The sequence below is a fragment of the Triturus cristatus genome, chromosome 7 (assembly GCF_964204655.1).
Source record: "Triturus cristatus chromosome 7, aTriCri1.1, whole genome shotgun sequence".
Classification (NCBI taxonomy): domain Eukaryota; kingdom Metazoa; phylum Chordata; class Amphibia; order Caudata; family Salamandridae; genus Triturus; species Triturus cristatus.
The window spans coordinates 1,371,981,081-1,372,005,610 of NC_140590.1; the positions used below are offsets into that span (position 1 = coordinate 1,371,981,081).

At 41.8% G+C, this 24,530-nt stretch overlaps 1 protein-coding gene across 6 annotated transcripts in view; it reads left to right on the forward strand.

The window, feature by feature from the left end:
• Window positions 1-24,530, forward strand: part of ASIP (agouti signaling protein) — a 1,080,532-nt gene that overhangs the window by 220,924 nt on the left and 835,078 nt on the right. Inside the window, exon 1 of one of the 6 annotated variants that reach the window (XM_085619091.1) lies at window positions 11,475-11,501. The exons of the other annotated variants lie outside the window; for them this stretch is intronic. The gene's annotated coding sequence lies outside the window, so the exon portion shown is untranslated. Of the gene's footprint in view, window positions 1-11,474; window positions 11,502-24,530 lie in introns of those variants that run through there. 6 annotated transcript variants of the gene reach the window in all.

Here is a 24,530-nt window from a genome sequence, read left to right on the forward strand (position 1 = left end):
CCACCATGGCGATTGCATCCTGTATATTAAACATTGTGACGGGCGGTGCTGAATTCAGCACCCGCCACAATGTTAAAAGGGCATGTTGTGCATTTGCATGTACAACGTGACAGGCACCGCATGGTGCCTGCCACCTTGTGCATGCAAATGTCGGGGGGTACCATGGGTACCCCCCAAGTGCAGCCACCCTCCAACCCCCTGGGGGCCTGCAAGGGCCCCCAAAGGCATTCTCCGCATGCCTTTCCATGGCGGAGTCTCCGCCATGGAAAGGCATGAGACCGCCATGGTACTAATATGGATGGCGGTGCCTTTTCTTTTCTCTGACTGGAGTCAAATGCTTTTGGCATACTTTTTAATCCTTCAAAAAATTCTTTTGACTTTATCAGTTCATTTGTCTTTCCAGGTTTCTTTTGTCTCCTCAAGAAGTGCACAGTTCACTCTCACCCACTTGTTTACAGTTCTCGTTTGGGTTTTCGTGACTGTTATCCACCTCTTTAATGTCAGGCAATGCTATGTATGTCCATTCAGGCGAGTTGTATTTCAAATTAGGTCTTTTCACTCTTTTGGGTCTCTGCAATTGTCCTTTGTTCAATTTTATTTGTTTTCTCTGGCTTGTTATTTCATTCACTTGTTCTTCTTTATGCTTGTTCAAATGTATTATTTAATATCTCAGTCTTTTATTTTCATTGTGCCAATTGTCTCCCTTCCTCTGCCTTTTTAGTTTGTTTTCCTTTTCCCCACGTTCCACTATCCAAGCTCTCTTTCTCGGTCCTCGTCTTTGCCTTATCGCTTCTTCACTTTCCTCGGATTCTGTTTCAGATCTCACTTCACCGTCTTTAACTTTGGATTTTATGATCTCTGATCCTTCGTCTGAATCTAGATTTTCTTCTGTTGTTTCAATACTTTCTGAAGGAATTTCCTCAAAACTTGTACTTGGTTGTTCACTATCACTGTGAATTATTTCAGTCTCTCCTGTTTCGGTATCAATTATTTGTATTTCAAATTCTTCTACTTGTCTTTCACTAGATTCAGATAGTTCTGTTTCAGATGTCGAACTGGTATCCAATATCTCCAAATGTCGACTTACAGGTCGACCTTCAGAATCTGGAACTCTGATTGCTTCAGTTTCTGCTTCAGATGCCGAACTGGTATCCGATATTTCCAGATGTCGACTTACAAGTTGATCTTCAGGATCTGGAAATCTGATTGTATGGCTGGCATGAATCCAATTTTTCACAGCTGTACACTTTACTGCTGTGGTAGTCACCAGAATCACCTGTTGTGGCTTATTCCAATGAGGAACCAAGCAATTTCTTCTTCTGTGGACTTTTATACGGACCCAATCTCCTAGACTCAGATCATGAGCTGGTTTTCTCTCAAGAGTGGTCACATTAGGCCCAACCTGATGAAACACAGAATGCACCACATCAGCCAATCCTTTGCAATAGTCCAGAATGAGATAATCAGTTATAGTCAGCAGTTTGTTGACAGGTACGTGTGCTTGTCTCATTACTCGTCCCATTATTATTTCATGAGGACTCAGACCTGTTTTTCTGTCTGGTACGCTGCTTATGCTCATGAGAACGAGGGGCAAGGCATCTGGCCATCTGAGTCCTGTGACCTGACACATTTTTCCCAGCCTATTCTTAATGGTACCATTTACTTGCTCTGCCACCCCAGAAGCCTCTGGTCTGTAGGCACATTGCAGCTTTTGTTGAATATCCAGCGCTTCACATTTCAGCTGGATAATTTCATTCTGGAAATGGCTTCTTCTATCTGTTTCTATCGTTACTGGAAAACCATATCTAGGAATGAGTTCTCTCAGTAAAAGCTTAGCTACAGTAACTCCATCATTCCTTCTTGTCGGATAGGCTTCCACCCAACGAGAGAACAAACAGACAACCACCAAGACATACCTCAATCTGTTACTCGGGGGCATTTCAATAAAATCTAATTGCATTCTGGTAAAAGGACCTCCTTCACGTTGTATTGTTTCCAAACCCACTATTGTCTTCCTTCCAGGGTTTAGCTGTTGGCATATAAGACGTCTTTGGCAAAGGCTTTCAGCTATAGCCCTAAATTTGGGGTTGTACCAAGTCTGTTTGAAAAGTCTAATCATGGCATCTCTACCTATGTGTGCCTGTCCATGGTACATCCGTGCCATGTTAGAGATCATGCTATCAGGCATAACTGGTCTTTCATCTCTGTAAACCCAAACTTCATCTTCCTTTCTTCGTCTACAGCCTGCTTTTATCCATGTATCTTTTTCCTCATCACTTGCTTCTTCTTGCAGTTGTCTCACCTCATCCCACATTTCAACTACGTTAGTAAACAGCAATGTTCTTTTTCCCTCCTCCGATTTATTGAGGTCATATTTCTAGCACAATATTGAGCTATCTCATCAGCAAACTTGTTTCCCTCTGTAATGTAATAATTTCCATGTTTGTGTGCAGCACATTTCACCACTGCAATTTGTTTAGTCAGCTGTATCGCCTTAAGCAACATCTTTACAAACTCACCATTCCTAATTGGAGACCCTGAGGAAGTCAGGAATCCCCTCTGGGACCAGATTTGTCCAAAGTCATGGGCCACTCCGAAGCCATACTGGCTATCTGTGATCACAGTGATTCGGAAATTTCTTCCCAGTTTGCAAGCTCGGATTAGAGCGATCAGGTCAGCCACTTGGGCTGAACGTATTCCTCTCAAACAAGACGCTTCCATTATGGCTGCCACCGTGCATACAGCATACGCAGCACTTAAAACTCCTTCTTTTGTTCTCAGGCATGATCCATCCACAAACATCACATAATCTGACTCTTCTAGAGGTTCATCTCTAATGGTCAGGACCGGGCTTTGTGCAGAATTCGAGCACATTCAAACAATTATGATAAACATCATCTTTGATCTCTGCATTTACTGCATCAGGCAGTAAGGTGGAAAGATTCACACTTATGCATCTTACAATCGTCACATTATCTGCACCCAAAATCACCTTTTCATACTTAGTCAGCCGACTATGTGTCATGTACTGTGTTTTTGTTCTGGTCAGAAGAATCTCAACTGAATGTGGGACGTATACACGTAAAGGATATCCCATCACAATGCCCTCATTCTGTTCCAGACTCACACATGTAGCAGCTGCTGCTTTCAGACATCCAGGCAACGCTTTTGCTGCTGGGTCCGAAACAGCTGAAAAGTAAGCAATTGGTCGTCTCATTCTTCCATGTCTTTGTGCTAGTACTGAAAGTGCACATCCGTCTCTTTCACTACAGTACAATTGAAATTCTTTCTCATAATCAGGCATTCCCAATGCTGGGGGTTCACACAAACTGGTTTTCAGTTGCTCAAAAGCTTCCATCTCTTCCTCATTCAGCACAATCGGATCTTTTACATCACTTTTTGTTAATTGCTGTAAAGGTTTTGCAATCAATGAAAATCCACTTATCCACTGTCGACAATAACCAACCATTCCGAGGAACATTCTCACCTCTCTCTGTGTCATTGGGGCTCTCATTCCTTTAATAATCCTGATTCTTTCTGTTGTCACTTTTCTCATTCCTTTTTCAATCTTATGACCTAGATACTCTACTTCCTGTTGACAAAACTGCAATTTTGATGGGGACACCTTGTGTCCTCCTTCTGCCAAATGATTCAATAATGCAATTGTGTTGTTGACACATGCTTCTCTTGTCCTTGATGCCACCAGTAGGTCATCAATGTACTGGACCATCACAGATTTTTCAGGCATCTTCAAACTCTCTAAAGATTTTTTTTAAATTTGATTGAAAATGGAAGGACTTTCAGTATATCCCTGAGGAATTCGGCACCATGCCAAAATACACTCGCCGAAACGCAAATAATGGCTGGCTGTCAGTGTGTAATGGCATAGAAAAGAATGCATGGCACAAATCAATGACTGTGTACCATTCTGCATCGTGAGGGATTTGGTACAGTATTACAGCAGGATTTGGCACAATTGGGCAGCAAGGAACAACAATTTTGTTCACCTTTCTTGAATCTTGCACTATCCTATATGTCCCATTAGGTTTCTTCAATCCCATTATAGGTGAATTACAGGAACTGCTCATATCTCTCTAAAAATTCCCTGTTCAATCATTTTATCAATCACAGGGGTTATTCCTTCAATAATTTCTAGCGTCAATTTGTGCTGCGGGGTATTCAGGAAATGTGTTCCTTCTTTTACAGTAATCTTTACTGGGTCAACTCCTTTCATTAGACCTATATCTTCACCGGTAAAAATCCCACACATCGGTCCTCACTATTCCTTTCAATTCAGTAGGTATTTTTTCTGCATCAAACACAGGAAACGTATCACACATTTCTGGTTCTAGTTCTGTCATAGTCACTTTATACAGAACATCATCATTTGGTGTCTGGAAAGCAATACCATCTGAGGTACAGTAGATAGTGTAATTCGTTTTACAAAGGATATCACGTCCTAGTAAATTACAGGACTGCAATCACACACTACAAAGCAATGCATATCTCTAAATGGACCAATTTCCACCTCTACTGGTTTTGTAAGAGGGGTTTTAATTTGTCTGTTAGAGACACCCACAACTTGGATGAATTCTCCTGTAAGAGGAAGGTTTGAAATCTCCACTGATGTTACAGTAGAACGGGTAGCACCAGTGTCCACAAGGAAAGTAACATTTACACCATTCACCTTTCCATCCACAAATGGACCTGACTGATCTACCTCTAGAGTTGCTCAAAGCACGCACTCCTCTTCCTCTCCTAGGCACCGTCATAAGCTTTCATCCAATTCATTTCCATCTGGCTGTAGCCAATATCGTGAAAAAGCAGCTGTGCGTGGCAATTTTGTTACCTGCTCTCCACCTTAGAATCCTGCCTCTGCACTGTATCTTTGAGGATTTACACACTTTGGGAGAGGTGGTTGCGACACCTGACTCTGTTGAGTAACTACCTGCTGCTGTCACAGTTGTTGGTAACTCACCTCATTCTGCACCTGTGGATATAATGATTGATTCTCGGTATTAACTTTTGGAGGTAATTTACACTCGTTTTTCCAGTGTCCAATTTTCCACAATTATGACATGGCCAGTTCTTTTTGGCTTCTTCTATGCTCATCTGACCTTTTCCTTTACCAATATTAGGTCTGAAATTGGTCTGCCCTGCATCACTAATCTGGTTACTTATCTGGGCTTCTTGCTGTTCTGCAACATTTACTTGTGCCCACATTGCTTTTTCTTTGAGCTTACGTTGTCAGGCCTCAATATCATCACTACAATATTTTGCATATTGTAGTACCTCATCTACTGTACTAGACTGCCAACACAACATATGCTGCTTAATCATTTCACTTATCTCAGGTCTCAACCCATACACAAATCGGTATACAAAATGACTCATGTCCTTTTCACTCAAATTCTCGTATCCACTATACTGTTTAAAGACTAAAACTAACCTTTCATAATAAGCATGCACAGACTCCTTATTCTCCTGAGTTGTTCTATCAATCTTTACTCAGTCCGTTTCTTTCGGTAAGAACTTATTTTTCAGGAATGTGATTGCCTGCTCATACTTCCTCATTACTTCTGGATGTGGGACTCCTGTTTTTGCCAGTCAATTGTAATTTTACATTCTGTCCATAAATCAGCAGGAACAAAAATCTCAAATAATCCATCCAAATCTTCCCATGATACTTTTGAAATTTTTACAAACCTTTCCACCTGTCTATACCATTCTACAGGCTTTTCTCTCAATCTTGGAAAATCATTTGCAAACGACAATATATCTTGTCTGGTCCATGGGACGTGTACATAACCTGCTCCTGGAATTTCTCTCATCGGACATTCTATTACCGCTGGTTCCTTTTCTTTTACGGGAAAAGCTAATGTTGCCTTATCAGCCGTTCCTTCTTTTTTCCTTATCCACCTACTTCTCCATCTATCTATGTCTCCTCATTTTCTCAGTAACACAATCAATTCTTTTATCTGTGTTAACCGTCCTGAAGTGTTCAGGTTTTCTATATCTTTTTCAATAAAATCCACTCAGTACGGTTTCTGTAATCCTCTGATTTTTACAACATCTACTCCCAATTCATTTGCTGTTTCTTTCAAATTTTCATGCAAATTCCTAGCTCTCCAAGTAATACTTTTACACATAAACATTAATTCATCATCTTGATAGGATTTTAGTCGATCTGTACCAATAGTCCCTAGAAACAATTCTTCCATATCTATCTTTAACCTCACCACATCCAAAAGTTGTTGTTCTGTGACTCTCTTCTGCAAACTCCTTACCCATTCATTTAATTCTTCTGCAGTTGGACCCACAGGGTTGTGTTTAATTCTACCCTATTTACACTTCTCTCTGGGGTTTCAGTTGCTGATTCTGTACCAATAGGAATTTTAATTATTGGACTCTGATTTATTGTCAAATTCATAGGTGGAGTTGATCTAACTGAATCTTTTGCCTCCCTGATTTCCGGAATTATCTTTTCTCGTACTTTTTACATGCTAAAATTCAAGGGATTGGTTAAACAATGTTCATCTATCTTTTGATTCTCAAACACTGGTATTACTGGACCTATAGTTACCAGCACAGTTACAGCTTCTTTATTCTTTGTCAATTCTCTTATCTTTTCAGTCAACTCTCTTGTTTTTCTGGCTAGTTCGGTCGCATTTTGATTATCAGGTTCCACAGTCTGTGGTATTTTTTTTCTATTAAATGAACTATCTATTTCGAAAAATTGTTCAGAGTTTGGATTTTTCACAGTTTCCATTGGCGGTGCATTTGGTGTCACCACCACAGAAGCCTGTTGATATGGAGGGGGTCTTTTATTTAAAATGTCCTTCAGCAGCTCATCATCAGTATCGCTGCCTACATACCCACACCTCTCTGATACTGCATACTTCTTTTTCTCTGTACACTTTTTCCCTGTTACCTCCTCAACTGTTCTAGCAGGAAACATATCATCCGTCATATTAGCATACCGCCATCGTCTCATCCTGTCTTCATGACTCAAACCCCATACTCTTCCAGGAATAAAACCATAATCCTTTGTACCTCTGTGTCTCTCTCGTTCATACAGCTCATCTTCCCATTCACCTAGGGCTTCAAACTGAGTCGGTCTAGGTCTCGGTTCAAGTCTCATCATTTTGCTTCTTAAATTTCGAAGTACAGCTGTGCTAAACTAACCAATTTCTGGAAATGCCAATGCTCCATCATTTTGAGTGTATTTCGCCCAATTTTCCAACCAAATACAAGTATGATAGCCATATTTCATCATTATATACGATGCAGGTGTTTTCGGTGGAGGAAGCACTTCTCCCTCCCTCGTTACAACCTTTTTGTGTTTCTTAAAAAGATTCTTTAGCTTCGCAAACGATGACAGTTTCTCTCTATCTCGCCCATCATAATAAGCCATATTTTCACTATTGTTTGTCGAAGCAAATTCACGCTATTCTCCTTCAATCTGCTCGACTATTCTGTCCTACCCCAGCACGACTCACACTAACGCACCAATCAGAAAGCTCTACGTCACTCTCACACTGACCTATTCCAGCGCGTCTTTACTCCAGCACACCAATCAGAAAGCTCTTCGTTCTACCACGACTGGCCAATCCCAGCGCGGTCCTTGTTGACGTCAGCTCTACTCCTGCTTCTGTTGACCCCTCCTTTACAAAAACTATCGGCACTAATTCTTAACTCATTGGTTTGACAAAATCGATTAATTACAACGTGAAACACATTTCCATTCTCTGTTTCTCTAGACAAAAGAGATAGTTTATTCAAACTTTCAAGAATACTGTTTCGTTCGATAAGTGTAGCACTTCCCTCTACCTTACCCTTATCTCAAGCAAGAGGTAAACCCGTTTCTCTGGGGATAAAACACATGTGGAGACTACACTGCTCCTGAGAATTAAGGCCAATGTTTTACAAGAAAACCGGTTGCTATTTCACTCAACGCAATTCATACATGAAATTCCCTAACATAACACAGTCCTGTTTTATCACCAAGTCGAAATCAGACAACACACAATTCCATGTGACTTCTCTTGTCACACTTGTCCACTTCCTACTTCCCGGAAGCTTCAAAATTCTGACTACATATAACGTAATACAAACTCAACATAAAGTGTTAGACATTGAAAATCAATAATCAATAATCCCCAAACTGACCTATAGAAACCATAACTCTGCTACCAAGAAATCTGATGCAGCATGGCTATTAAAAACCCTTTTCCTTATGACATCAACCCAGAAAACCCCTACACCTGTTTACTCATATAAACCTACATCGGTGGGGCCCATGACACCGAATACACAAATCTACTCAGTTTTCTGGATTAATGATAAGTAGACGAGCTGCAGGACGAACGGGATACCTTATTAAAATGACTGAATGTACATTATACACATTATCTACATTAATCTTATAAACTGTTGGTTCTAAACATCAAGGTACTCCGCTATTCGGTCGATGGACCAACTAGTAGAATCAGTTGATGGTGATTAAGTCCAGCTCAATCACGATTAAACCTTTAACATTTATTGATCATGTTTAATTTAAGAATCACAGACTCAATCTTGGAGTTAGCATATGAGTTTATCTGAATTCACTGAATGAAAGTAAATAAGTAAAGTTTTATTAGGCAAATACATTTAACATTATCTGTAAGCATTTAAGCAAAATTTAAATAGAAATGGAAAATACTCATTACCCTTGGCCATAGGGCAATGAAGAGAATGGTTCACCAGAAAGAAGAATGAACAGCAGATCACTGGATAGGTCTCCCAACACTGACTGACTGACTGTCCCTCTAACCTCCTTGGACGCAATCTCCTCCCGGGGCAACTCCAGCGACGGTCTCATTCCTACTCCCCACCAAAGTTCGAAGTCTAAAATGACAGAATCTCTTGTAGCATCAGGATAGGAAAAATGAAGGAATGTCGAATCAAATCGAGTCTGATCGAACCAAACCCAACCGAACCGAACTGAACTTCTCATAATGTAAGCACAGACTCATTTATACCTTTCCTCTAACTCGCTACACTCAAAATTAAAATCTTAAGGGGCTGAATTTGTTCTAATTGGTCCATTGGAGGGGTGGTGATAGTCACTTCAACGCCCTCCTTGTTCGAACCGGTTTGCAAACAATAAATGCATACAGTAGTTCTCGAGATCCACAATGTCCAAGGGAAATTTAACCTGTTAATTAAATTTGTAACAAACTCCGATGGTCATCCTGTGTAGCTCAGTTCTCCCATCCGTTCCCATGCATACATGCTGAACTCTTGGCATGACTCTCGTTTCCAGGTCAGGCTGGCCTTGACATCTCTCACTCCGGGCATAGGCCGCATACACGTGACTGAAGCATCCACTCAGCTCATGCGTGGGGCCATCTTATTCGGCGCACGCAATCCCATCCCTCTCTGACAGCCATTTTCAGGCATGGCCTACCAGGCCCGAACGAAACTAATATAAGAACAAACACAACAGAATATAGACATAGAAAATAAGACTTTCTGTTTACCACCCGCCATTCTAATAACCTGTGTTAGATATTACTTAGCAAAAGCGACATTTAAAGCCATTTTACTTACCATCTGCATTCTTTGCCACAGTACAATTTTGCTACACAACAAAATCCATATAATTTTACTCTATTTATTACGTAAATCACAAGACCTATGTTATTTAATCCACACTTGTAAGTAAATTAGATTTTGCAAAGCCAGTTAGTTTTCCTACATATAGTGTCTAATAAAGGTGCATTTTGTTGATTAGTACATGCGTTTAAACAATTAGTATCATTAAAGTTATGAGGTCATTCATTTCAAAGGGGTACAAAAAATGTTTTGTTTCCCCTGCTCCATCACCACCATAAATGTAAAAGTGCTGCATGGGTGCTAGTAAACAAATTTTAAAAAAATCATAATAAGTAAGCATGGCCACTATACTTAAAGCGGTCCGCGCTGCTAAAGAAACGAAAGAAAGAAATGTGGCCGCTATAGTTAAAGCGGACCGCCATTAGTAAATAAAATAAAAGGGGTGGGTTGCTGCGACTTAGTGGGTGGAATAGGGGTAAATCATTAAACAAAATAGTGCTCACAGCCAAGATAAAGCAGACCATGTAAGAAGACAAGTAAAAGGTTCAGTTGTTATGAGAGGTAACACATGCAGACAAGGCTGCACCAAGGAGGGACTAACAAGCCTAATAAAGACTCGGAAGCCAGCATTTACGAAGGACATTGACACAAGCCAATAAAAAATATGGGTGGAGAGTGGGTGGAGCTTCAAAGCCTTACTCGAATACTGCATGCCACGCAGCAGCGCATGCGCTGCTAAGGCTTGGCCTAAAAAAGGCCACCTACAAATCACCCAACACTGCTTACCCTTTTGCTATTTTTTAGTGCCTCAAAATGTATCAAATCCTCATAAAGCTTGAACTCTCCACCGATACAACGGACAATTGGGAGTTCGTGTTTTAATGTATCCTTATGCAGAGCTGTAAGTTAGCAATACAAAGCATCACAAAACTACAACGAAAAAGCATTCACCAGTGACACTAGTACATTTTATGGAGATTGGTTTTAGGGTCACTTAAGAACGGGAGATCAAATAATCTCAGCTGGAGATTCGTATTAGCATTATGCTGAGCACAATGCTTTTTTTTGCTTTCATTTAAAAATAAAACATAAAAAACACAGAGCTTGGGCGCCGGCCCACGAACATGCTAAGATGTGGATAGAAGTCTGTTTTTCCATTGCTTGATACACAATGTTCTGAAGTAAAAATGCAATCATTAGCAGTTGAGCCACAAGCTGGGGGGAAGAGCGAGCCATTAACTTTCAACACCAATACTTAATAGAAAGGTATCTGGCTAAAATCAAAGAAGCCTTATTGACACAGGCTAGGTTATTTTTAGACTCAGAAGTGTGATGTTAAATGCATTATACCTCAGATATAAAGGAGTGACAGATTTATACGCTGATGTTTCGGGAGTCCTGTCCAGGCAAAGCACTTCGGCGAGTCAAACGCGAGCTTTTCTTTTGATCTTCAGCAGTTACGTTACAGTTGTTTGGTCTTTTGGAATTTTTATGTTAGGACTAGCACTTATTAAACATTATCACTCACTGGGCCATTATGGAAGAAAAATCGTAAAATCAACTCATACTTTTATTGCATAGTCTTTAACTATATATCCAGCGAGGCTCTCGTGCACATTGAAGCATTGTTTACAGGTAAAACACTGCACTTTTGAGTTGTTTTATCCGATGCCTGTTTTTTCACAAATCCAAAAGATATATTAAATGCATGACACGTGAATGCCGCAAGACAGGTAATAAAGAACAGGATTTGGAAAGTGAAGGTGGTGTACACAGAAAAAAAATGCTGTTCCGTTTATGTCATAAAACCTTCAAAAACAGAAAAAAAAGCTGCGGAAAGGAACCTTGAACTGAGCTCTGAGTTCATTAATGGACGGAGCACTCCACCGAACGACGTGAAGGTATGTTTCATAGTTTGTGTTTCCTTGACTCCAAAAGACTTTTATAAATAATTTTTTTTTTAATAATGCCTGAGAAAATATTTCTAGGTTTACTAGTTCCGCGAGTTGCACATGTTTCGATGTTAGACTTAGTCATAAAGTCACACTAGGCGTACCTAAATATGCAGGACTTGTAACTTCTCAAATAGTTTAAGAAAATTGCCTATTCAGCGAAGTTGTGCGACTTACTTTTTATGGCGAGAATTTATACCCACGATTATTTTTTTTTTATTATGGCCACGTTCTAAGACTGTAATTAAATTTTAATTAGAAATGGGTCACCCGTTGGTCATTATAGACTTTAAAAAAAAATAATAATAACAGCCACGTTTTACGGCTGTAATTAATTTTAATTAGATCTGGGTCGGCCCTTCCATCCTTATAGACATTTATTTTGTTTTGCAGTCGTTTCCTAAATTGGACGTTTTGAATCAGTTTTTATATTTCGTTCCGCATCACATCCAGCAAAACACTTATAACATATCCCCGACCATGCTATTGTTTGCTTGCTTAACACCTTTCTCTTGGAAGTACAAGAATAGCTTTCCTCAATTTTCAGTAGTCTTTTCATAAGGGTGTACTTTTTTATTTTGTTTTAAATACAGGCATTGTAAACACTATTCTGATGAAAGCGGCTACAATTCTTTTAGTAGGACAGGTCTCTGCTGTTGGGTATGCTGTAGAATGTGGTTTTATAACCGTTCTGAGAGACGTGGCATTATTGGTTGTGCGTGGCTGATAGTCCACATTTTATAAGATTGTCGAGTATTATTCAACGCGTAGGAAGCATTGTTCAAGATACTGAGTGGTTATAAAAATCTGTAATAGCAATATTACACTTTCCCTTGCCGAACGAAAGACGCAATCGCCGCTTCAAAGTCTGTGTGTTTTTGTGGGCAGAACTTTTAAAACTAAAAATACATTGACTGTGTGCTTGCTGCCACAAACACTGTACATTTGTCATCATTGTAAATATAAATACAATGACTGAGTATATGTTAAAATATAAACTTGTATTTATCTTTCTGCCTAAAAAGAAGCCAGCACGCTTTTGTTTTATACAGCAATGTAACAGACAACTATGGGAAACGCCGGCAGTTTTCTAAAGATAACATATCTCACAAATTAAAACTTTTTATAGGCATTAGTTTACCATCAACAGCAGACTACATTGTATTTACACAAGCAAAGTGGTTCAGAACACACTTGTTTTCTGGATTCGTTTTTTTTCTCTGTATGCCAATGTTTTAGATGTTTCTTACGATTTTGTCATTGTCTTTTAATGCCACATAAAACTGATAACAATTGGTTCTGCATTGTAATATTGTCACCGATTGCCATGAGCATATTTTTCATATACACTGAAATGTACCTCCTTCTGAAGAGAAACTCTAGAAATCCCACGGGATGGTAGTAAATATGTTTATCACACATTTGCATAAAGAAGTGAGGGCTATTATGACTGTTTTAATATTCATATATTATTGAAAAAACATTCATTTTTGTTTTTATAAATTAGAGATTGGTTTAGAAGTTTAATTCTAGCTTTAAATGTAATATCAAACATACTTATTTGAACAGATTAGGTGGGATATTTGACCGGATTAGGTGGCTAAGGTTGCTAGCCACTGGTGCCCTCCTGCCCATCCTCAGTTCTCAGCTGGCCTGTTGGGCATTCTGACACTCTAGAACTGCCAGATAGGCCAGCTTGAAAGGGCCAGTGTGTGGGCCATTTATTTTTTGGTCCCTGTAATAGCCCATTTCTATAAGAAGACATGTCATCTTCCATACTGCTTCAGTGTTTACATTTCCACACTCACACACAGGAAGTATTAATACATTTTTATTTTGAAAAACTCCTCTCACAACCAGCAACACTTACAGCAATTGCGAGGAAAATTTGCAGTAGCATTAAAATATTTGGAACTGAGTTCTCAAGACTTTATTTTAGAAAAAACTGCAAAAGTTCAAGGGGACCGTCCTCCCACGTGTCTGTTTCATCTTGCGTAGCAGCAACAAAAATAAAACTCCAAAGTATTTGTTTCTCAACGAGCATCCCTTCCTTATTAATGTCATCATGATCATGATTTAGTTGACATTTATATTTATCATTCAAAAGATTGGATGGAGTAAGGAAGGCATATTTTTCAGCAAGAACAGAAAGCTGTTGAAAACTCGTGCGGATTTCTTGGATCACTCTGTCCAGTGAAAAAACATTTCTCTCCTCAACTCAGTTAAATATGACAAATCAGCATCTTGTGATTCTTCACTTGCCATCAGTTTCTTCTTTCTACACTGATGATCCATGACTCTCCCCAGATCATCACAATTTTCTTTGGCATCAGCTACTGAACTGTTAGCTAATTCATCCCTATCTGCAGTTAAAAATGCTTTTAAAACCTCAAGTTTTATGTCACATCAATGTATATTCAATCCTTTGGTTTCGAAGTAGACCTGTGTGTTGTTAATTTCTAAAAGGATGGATTCCCACATGTCAAGAAAGCACAGGAAGGAAAACAATTGTAACACAACAAGCAGCACACCAGCATCTGACCTGGTTACTCTGTTTTCTTCTTCACCAGTTAAATGTTCTACAGCGCTTAAGATTTTTGAGTAGTTGTTTTTTACAGCACTCATAGCATCTCCCCTTGCAACCCACTGAGATTCTACAACTCGCTTTGCACTTTGACCAGTGACTGAAATCAGAATATCCCAGCAATGGGTTGACGAAGAAAAAAATGTGAACAAACGCTCCACGGTTCCAAAAAAGGTAACAGAATTCACAGTAACAGAAGCTGCATATACACCAGCCAAATTCAGCGAGTGATTTGTACATGTGACAAATTCTGCTTTTCCAGTAATTTCCATGATGCGTCTCTGAACGCCACTATGTTGACCAGCCATCACAGCAGAATTATCATATGATTGTCCTCCACAATTTTGAATATCAATTCTGATGTTTTCTAAATTTTGCAAAATCATAGTTGAAATATTCTCGGTGGTTTTACCTTTTGTTTCAAAGAAATCAACAAACGATTCCACAACCTTCAGTTTATTTCCATAGATTATAACGTAGCATAAACCACGGCTCGTTTGACCCTTATGAGAAATATCAGGGGTGCTGTCGGCTAGCATAGAAAAATACTTTGTGTCTTTTACTTGCTCCATAACTTTGCTTCTTTTCTTACTTTTTCCCAATAAATTACTATAAACTTGTTCCGAATAGTAGCAGCATATAGGATGTAGCACACTTTTTTCCCAACTTGATGCTTACAATATATTTATGTAGCACTGGCTAGTATTTTGCCAACAAATGAACTAAATAAATACGCCCCTAAGCTTCCACCACATGTTGAATCCATCCGCAGAATCAAAATCCAGCCACAGCCCGTACAGGGCGTGTTAGCGGGGCGGTGACGTGGGGCGGAGGAGGGGCAGGGTGGGGGGTTGCAAAATACGGCATTTGGCCGATTTCAGGTAAGTTACGAAAAAAATAAAATAAAACGAATTTCCTTGCGCGCGCTGCATCGCCAAATGCAATGCAGCGCACGCAACGAAATTCGTTTTTTTTTTTTTTTGTAACTTACCTGATATCGGCCAAATGCCGTATTTTGCAACCCCCCACCCTGCCCCTCCTCCGCCCCACGTCACCGCCCCACTAACACGCCCTATACGGGCCGTGGCTGTCAAAATCTGAATGACTTCTGTCTGCAAATAGCCTGCAACAAAAGCAGTAAAGAGCTTTCTTTGAGGGAGAGTACACCAACCACAAACTCAAACTTTCTTCATTATTTGGCAGAGTTAGAAAAAAACACTTGCATGTACGTTTTTATTTTCGTCCTTTGATTGAAGCATCCTCAAGAATCACTTTACCGAAATCAGAATCTAGATGTTGAACCACCGACACACCTTGATGTACCAGTAAGGTCCGTGTGTCTTCTTAATTCTTACTTGGCCAAAGACCAACATCTTTCAAGTCAACATCTGGAATTTTTTGTTTGTTACAGCGTAGTAGTTTTGCGACTGAAGTATTTCAGTAGTGAACCTTTATTCTTTTTTAATTCTTCCTCCCTACCCTTTTTCTTTTTTTCTAAAGGCTGCAACACTTTCTTTTATTTCCTTCATCTTAAGTAAGACTGTAAGACTGAAGGAATAATAAGAAAAAGAAAGATATTCATAATAACTAATCATTAAATAAATAAGGGATAACACAGATAAATAAATCCCCTTTAAAAATGTTAGTTTGTATAGTGTGCCGAAAAATGAGTGATATTCTAACTCAGCATCGAAAACCAAAGAAGAACAACAATGTAAAATCACAAAGATGTTACACTTAGGCAGAGGCTTAGTCACCGTCACCACTAATTAGACTGGCGGGTGTTTTCGCAGCCGCCGCAAGAAAAGCAGTGCACATTCAAGGTATGTATATCAGAGGTGTGAACTCTGAGGCTGTGCTGAGTCATCGCCTGCAGTGGGAGGGGCGGGAATGTGTGGCGGAATGAGTAGATGGGACAGCAGCCCCTAGAAGCTAGTTCGGCTATCTGGATAATTAGTGGGTGCTATGAGGGTCACCCCCACTCCTGCCCACAACTCACGTCCTCTGAATCATTCCTTCTGGAACTTTCCTATCCAGTGAGACTGGATCCTCCCCTCTCAGGTAATCTTTTGGAAGGGTCCATGAAAAGGTTAGATCCTGTGCAGATGATCCAGACAGCAGGGAGAAGATTGTGAAGGAGTTCATTAAACAGGGAATCCTGAGTCCTCCCAGAAAGGAATGTGCAGACCAGGTTCTGCTGCAATGCGCATGCCCAGAATACAAGGTTGTACTTCCTGAGGCGGAAGCCGGGAAGCGTCTTCTTTTAATACTTTTGAACTGTATTGCGTGATACTCCATCCTCATTGCATGCATTCTGTGCATTGTATTTTGTTTTAAACTTACATTTGTGTTGCTCTCAGCTACTGCCCTACCTGCATCTTGTGCCCGCCCCGCCTCCATCGCTCGTTGCTTCCCCATACCCGTCGCGCTTTCGCCGGCGGCTGGGCTTGCACCGACCAGCGGGGCCGCCATCTTGTGTGAGGGGGCAAACTCGCGCTCTAGTCCTTTGAGCCTGCTGAGCATAAAACTCCGATGTCAGCGCAAGCGCGCAGCATAGGTTGTACTTCCTGAGGCGGAAGCCGGGAAGCGTCTTCTTTTAATACTTTTGAACTGTATTGCGTGATACTCCATCCTCATTGCATGCATTCTGTGCATTGTATTTTGTTTTAAACTTACATTTGTGTTGCTCTCAGCTACTGCCCTACCTGCATCTTGTGCCCGCCCCGCCTCCATCGCTCGTTGCTTCCCCATACCCGTCGCGCTTTCGCCGGCGGCTGGGCTTGCACCGACCAGCGGGGCCGCCATCTTGTGTGAGGGGGCAAACTCGCGCTCTAGTCCTTTGAGCCTGCTGAGCATAAAACTCCGATGTCAGCGCAAGCGCGCAGCGGACGCGCGCAGCGGGCGCGCCGGCAGCGCGCCGAAGGCGCGCTAAAGGCAAGCCCGTCTGCGCCCGTCTGCGACCGACCGGGGCAGGGGCCAGGACCCGCTGTTCAGCATTTTAAATACTCCTCAAGCGATTTATGCACTCTCCGCTACCCTTGGCCCATTAAGCCACGACTAAAGCAAGAGCTTCTTTCTTGTGGAATCCTGTCCTCCGGTTCTCTCTTACCTCTTCCATTGCCTAGCACAGACCCTTCTGTTCCCCTCCCTACCACTCCTAACCCCCCCCACCCTAACAAACAGCTGTTGAATTTTTATTATCTAAACACGCGATCCCTCCCTAAACACCAATCAGAAATCTTCTATTTGCTTGACACCCTAAAACCTGACGTACTCCTTCTTTCCGAAACATGGCTTACGGATGATTCTCTCCCAGATATCTTGGCAGCCATCCCCACAGGTTACTACATATTGCAGACCAACAGACCTGCCGGGCGCCACGGCGGTGGTGTGGCGGCAATCATCCACCACCAGCTACAGTTTACCACCTTAAATATCACTGCTATTCCTTCCGTCGAGGCACTCATTATTAAACTTGATTCCTCCTCAGCTTCTTTGACTTGTGCCTTATTCTATCGGCCCCCCCTTCCCATGCCCTCTTTTCCTCAGTTAGCTGGAGATCTCATTTCTCACCTCACAATAAATAATCCCAATCTTCTGATAATAGGCGACTTTAACTACTGGCCCTCTGACCCTAATGAGACTTCTTTCTCCCGAGAATTCACTGACCTCCTCGGGGGCCTCAACTGTACCCAGCACATCCACACTGCTACTCATATCAAAGGACACCTCCTCGACCAGTTATGGACAGTCAATATATCCATTTTCTCCCTAGCTATCTCCCCCTGTCCCTGGTCGGACCATTATTCCATCCAATTCTCCTTAGATTTGCCTTGTTTAGCCAAATCCTCCACCCCGGATAAAATTTTAACCAGGAACTGGAGTCGCGCTAACAAAGAGAAGTTCTGTTCCTTACTTTCTACCTCCCTGCCTAAGGTGACGGACTGTCTCAAGGACCAAGAAACTGCTATTCATAACTGGCTTTGCGCTGCCAGCAATATCGTCGCCCCCTGCAAGTTCTCCATAGCTAAGCGTCCTCATGACGCTCAGCGGTGGTTTACAGAAGATCTTAAATCTAAGAAACTCTCTCTCAGACAGGCAGAACGCAGGTGGAGACGTAACTATTCCTCTACCACCAAAGATACTTTCACTAAGCTGCTAGCCGACTATAAAAAGGCCATCTTCGCAGCTAAATCTGTCTACTTCTCAAATAAAATCATTAACTCATCAACAAAAACCAAAGACATTTTCTCCATTGTCAACGAACTATCCTTACCTGACAGGGTGACCCTTAAACCAGCACCTACCCAGGCCCTTTGCGATGCCCTTAATAATTTCTTTACCCAGAAAATTATCACTATTAAGCAAAGCATTCCTCTGACCCCCGTTCGTTCGGCTCTGGGGATCTCACCCAAAAACACTCAGTCTCTCAATCTAATCCCTCCGATTTTCAAGGAAAATTTCTTCTCATTGTTAAAAAAGGTCAGCTCGGGTTCCCCTCTGGACCCCTGTCCTCCTTCTTTTCTTCGAGAAGCGTTTCTCTCTTGCCCTGACCTTCCGCTTGCATTTCTCAATAACTCTTTAGAAACAGAGGTTGTCCCTGCCTCTTTTAAAGTAGCAGAGGTCTTACCCATTCTGAAGAAGCCTCAGGCAGATCCTACTAACCTAAGTAATTATCGCCCCATTTCTCTCCTCCCCTACCTGAGTAAGATTTTGGAGGCTCATGTCACACAATGCCTCAGTTCCTTCATCGAACGGTCATTCTTTCTCGATCCCCATCAGGCCGGATTCAGGCCTGCACATTCCACCGAGCAGGTCATACTTGCCGTGATGAACGAGCTCCGTAGGGGTGCGGACCACAATCTCTCCCAAGCCCTTGTTCTTTTAGATCTATCGGCCGCCTTTGACACGGTCGATCATAACCTTCTGATCGACCGTGTCCGTGATGCTGGCATTCAGGGCACGGCCTTAAAATGGATTTCTTCCTTTTTAGGAGACCGTTCGCAGGCTGTTCGTTTGGCCACCTTTTCTGCCATGAAGACCCCTTTAACCTGTGGTGTCCCACAGGGTTCGTCTCTCTCACCCCTACTTTTTAACCTATACATGGTCCCTCTTATCCACTCGCTCCGCAATTTTGAAGTGGTTTGCTTCAACTATGCAGACGACCTTCAACTGGTCTTCAATATTAACTCCTCTACTGCTTCCATTTCCAGCTTTCAAGCTACTCTATGCTTTATCAGGGATTGGATGAATATCAGCCAACTCAAGCTCAACCCTGATAAGACCGAGCTTGTTTTGACGGGCCCTTCAAATCCCTGGAACAACAATTTCTGGCACCCCACGCTAGGAAATCCCCCTTTACCTTCTAAATCGGTCAAAAGCCTTGGAGTGATCATCAGCAGCGATCTGTCCATGAAGCCCCAGATTGGAGCAGTTACATCTTCATGCTTCTTTCACTTACGCAGAATTCGTAAGATTGCCAGATTTCTTACCTCTGAGGCCCTTACTGTAGTTCTCTTGGCCCTGGTCATCTCACGGATAGACTATGCCAACTCCCTTTATGTTGGCATCCCCCTCTATCAACTTCACCGACTCCAGTTGGTCCAGAATCAGGCTGCCCGCCTCATCACTCACCAACCACGTACCCAACACGTCCGTCCTCTGCTGAAACGTCTTCATTGGCTCCCGGTTGACAAACGTTGTCTGTTTAAACTGGGTTGCACTATCTTCAAAACCCTTACCTGCAAGGCGCCTGCTTTCATTTCTTCTCTAATTACTCGCTACTCCCCCACCCGTGCACTCCGATCGTTACACTCCAACTTTCTCACCCCCTCTCGTTTCAAGAGAAAAAAACACGGCGGACTTTCTTTTTCTTTTCTGGCACCGCAGATGTGGAACTCCCTTCCTTCGGACCTCAGACTTGAAACCTCCCTGCCGCATTTCAGATCTCTCCTCAAGACTTTTCTTTTTGTCCAAGCTTACCAGTAACCTCCTGACCTAGTACACCTTTGCCATAGCGCCATGAAACCTCTGGGTGTACGTGCGCTTTAGAAATAATTTTAACATAACATAACATAACATAACATAACAAGAGAAATTTCACATATACTGTGCATGCCCAGCACAGGCGACACTAATATTAGCCACAATCACACACTTTAACACCGCTCTGAACAGCGTACATGCTCATGATTTTAAAGAAGCTGCTCCTGCTTGACGTCTCAATGAGACGTCAACGAGGAGGAGAAGCTTCTTTAATTACGTCCGAAGAATGATGTACTGCACAGGAGACACTCTCACTGCTGTGTCTACTTCCTCTAGGCCTACTTCCTCCTCCTCTGGATCTACTCCCCGGCCACAGAAAATTGTATCACCTCACGAGAAGTGCTGCTGCCCCCGAAAAAGTGCTAACCGCAGAAGACCGCCCCTTTTGCCCCCCCCCGCCAGCTATGCCACTGTGGCTGAAAACCTATAAGAATAATTATGTCATAGATAATTTAGGAAAATCAAAAGGTCTTGGCTAATAGAGACCTAAAAATACAATTATTGTGCCATTTTGTGCTTCTTGCCTTTGAGAAAAAGAGAAGGAAAAACGAACGAACAAGCAGAAAGAAGAAAGGCAAGAAAGAAGAAAAGACAAAAAGGGAAGAAAGGAGGCAAGAAACCAAGTCAAGAGGAAAGAATGGAATAAATAAGCCTGGAAAGAAAAGAAGTAGGAAAGAAGGAAGGCAAAAAAAGGAAGAACAGAAAAAAGGAATGAATGCAAGAAAGAAAGAAGGCATTAAAGCAGGAAAGAAAGAAAAAGAGAGGAAGGGAGAGAAAGAAAGAAAAAGATAAAGAAAGTAATTGAGAGAAAAATAAATCAAGAAAGGAGGAATTAAAGCAAAAATAAAGGCAAGAAAGAATGATAGTAGGAATAAAAGCAAGAAAGAATTTGTAGGAAATTGGATTATTGGTTGGGGGTGAAACCCTTCTCAAACAGCAACAACAATTTTTATCAGGGTGAAGTCCAAGCAAACCCTAAATTAACCTGTGCTCAACCCTTGAGTAGCTTGGCACAGGACAGTGCCTTAGCTCAGAGGCAATCTGTAAAGTATTTTTGTAATACTTCAAACAGCAACAGATTGAAAACACACCGCAAAACAAGCCCACAACAGGGTTAGACACATAGAGCAATATTTAATGAATTCATCAAGACTAAAATAATACAAATCCAATTAAAAGAACTGAAGAATTCAATTTTAAGGGTTTTGGTAAACATAGTGCCAAAATGAGTAAAATGCATCTGTGGATATCCGGTTGTGCCAGAGCGGTTACAAGCCACAAAATCAGGATGATCTCAATCGAGCGTGGGCTGGCTGCAGGGACCCAGTTAGGCCAGTGGAACAAAGTACCTTCAATCCTGGAATGTGTAGTGTTGAGAGGATCCGTGTTGGAGATGGGTCATGCAGCGATGTGATTTAATGGTTCCAAAATGTGGTGAGGGTGTGGTGTGAGGTCCTGTTGCACTGTCATGGAAGATCCTGTCAACAAGGGCTTGGGATGTGAAGTACAGAGTCAGGAATGCATCGCACAGTCGGGGAGATGCATTGGATCCCAGGAACTGCGGGCTACGATGCGGAGTCTGGTATCATCATCGAGGCTGCCGTCTACGAGAGGTGCAAGGGTCTGAGCCACAAATACTTCACGCAGGGGCAGTTCCAAATGCGATGTGGGCAGCAATGGAGATACAAGGCCTTGCGATGGGTACAATCCACTCAGCAGTGGACATGTGTCAGCTCTGCTCAGAGTTGCGCTGCAGAGGAGATGCATTAGTTCCGCTGTATTCACAGAGGCTGGTTAAGCCCCTTATGCATACTTCCAAGGGTCCAGGTCTGGGGTGTCACCAGTTGGCAGGGTAGACTTGAGATGGCAGAATCCAGGTGTAGGTGAACGGTTGTGGGAGTCTTCTATCCCTGACCCTCAAGTCAAGAGGCCAGACCACTAGCACTTGGGATCACTCTGGGGTTCTGTGTTCAAGAGATGCAGGTCTAATTCTTCTCACCCAGGCAGGAGGGCGGCGGGCAGCATGTCAGCACAGCAAAGCAGGAATCCAGCAGAGTCCAGTCCAGTAGAGTGGCAGTCATTCAGCAGCACAGCAGTTCTTCATCCTGGCAGAGTATCCACAGGCCCAGAAGTGTACTGACAGGTCCAATATTTATACCTAGTTGTGCCTTTGAAGTGGATGAGACACTTCTAGAGGTTTCCCTTTGAAGCCCTTAGGCATCCTGTATTCCCTGGTTCCAGACTAATTACAGGGGCCATGCATCCCTTTGTGTGGAGGCAGGACACAGCCTAGTGTAAGTGGGGCTGTGTTCAGCTCTTCCCTCCCAACTGACACTGGTAGCCCATACAGACACACCTAAGCTCCCAATTGTGTGTGGCTGTCTAGGAGAAATATACAAGCTCAACTGTCAGCTACGCCAAGTCATGGGACCAGAGGCAGGCTACAGGCACTGAATGGCTAAGGCAGGAAAATTACAACATTCTATAAGTGTCATTTTCAAAACTGTAGTTTTAAATCCAACTTCACCACAAGTTAGGATTTTAAATTTGGATTCCAGAGACACCCAAAATGAAGTATTTATCTATTGCCATTTGGAAATTATAATTATAAAATGTAATAAGGTATCTCCAATGTTATACTATAAGAGAGGTGGGTCTTGCAGTAATGAAAAATGGATTTAAGCATTTTTCACTAGCAGGGCATGTAAAACTTAAAAGTACATATACAACTTTTTAAATACATTGCACCCTGCCCTCTGGGCTGTCCAGGGCCAACCCTAGCAGTGACTCATATGTATTGAAAAGGAAGGTTTGGGCCTGGCTAAAGGTTTGGTTCGCCAGGTCGAAATGGCAGTTTAAGCTGCACACACAGATTTGAATATCCTTGTTTACATTTCTAAAGGGTATTTTAACCTTGTTGGTGATGCTGGCTTTTACCCAGGTGAGGAGGCCACCCTTGGCTCTTCTTTTTGACTGTCTAACGGTTGGAATGTTAAAATTAATAAAGCTCCCCAGCCCCCTGATCATAATTTTTCAGTGCCCATGTTTCTTGTAGACAGCAGATATCTTGCCTCTAACATGTGAGTAACCTACATGTATTAAAAAGGGACTTTTAGCCTCGCAAAGGGTTTATTTTGCCAGGTTAACCCCTTCCATGCTGCGCAGATTCCGCCGCTGTGCTGACGGAATCTTGCGCGGGCGGGGTCATGACGGAACGGTTCCGTCATGAGCACAGCTCAACCGTGGCTCATGACGGAACCGTTCCGTCATGAGCACCGAAGGGGTTAAACAGCAGTTTAAAACTGCACAGAGGCTGCAATGGCAGGCTTGAGACATGTTTAAAGGGCTTCTTAAGTGGGTGGCACAATCAGTGCTGCAGGCCCACTAGTATCATTTATATTACATGCCCTGGGAACATGTAGTGTAACTTTATTAGTGTCTTATAAGTAAATTAAATATGCTAGTAGGGTGTAAGCCAATTCTACAATGTTTTAATGAGGGAGCTCAAGCCCTTTAGCATTAGTTAACAGTGATAAGAGTCCTAAAGGCAGCCAAAATGAATTCAGCAATAAGTGGAAGGTAAAGGCAAAATCTTTGGGAGTGACCCTGCAGCGAGAGCCATGTCCAACAGAAGGAAAAAAAGAATTAAAGCAAGAAAGAATGAAAGAATGAATGAGAGCTAGAAAGAAGGAAATGAAGAAGACAAGCGAGAAAGAAAGGAAGGATGGAAGAAGGAAGGAAGGAAAGAAGGAAGGCGAGAGAGTAAGAAACCAAGAAAGAAGAAAAGAAGGAATGAAAGAAAAAGAAAGCAAGCAAGAATGAAGGAATGAATGAATGATAAAAGAAAAAAAGGAATGAAAGAATGAAAAAATGGACAGCAGAATGACAAAAAGAAAGGACAAAAACAAGGAAAAAAGGAATGAAAGAAAAAAGAAAGAAAAGAATTGAAAGACAATAAAAAGGGATGAAAGGATGAATACACAAGAGAAAGAATGAAAGAAAGAAATAGAGAAAGCAAGAAAGAAAGAAAGAAAGAAAGAAAGAAAGAAAGAAAGAAAGAAGTGTTAGATGTGATGCAAAATAAACAGGATGAAGGCAGGTTTTTTCGCCTAGGCAAAGTTTATTAAAGAACTATTGGTGAAATTGAGTCCAGAATAAATGTGTTTCAAAGAATTGCCCACTTATAACTTCACATGTATTATATTGAAGCTTTCGATAACACACTACAGAGCACTTTCAAAAGGGCACAGTCTGCTATGCTGTCAAATAGCAGCAGTCAGACACTATAAAAATGAAACCCCAGAAGGAATTTACAAAAGCATTGGAAGGAGACAGGAACTGATAACATG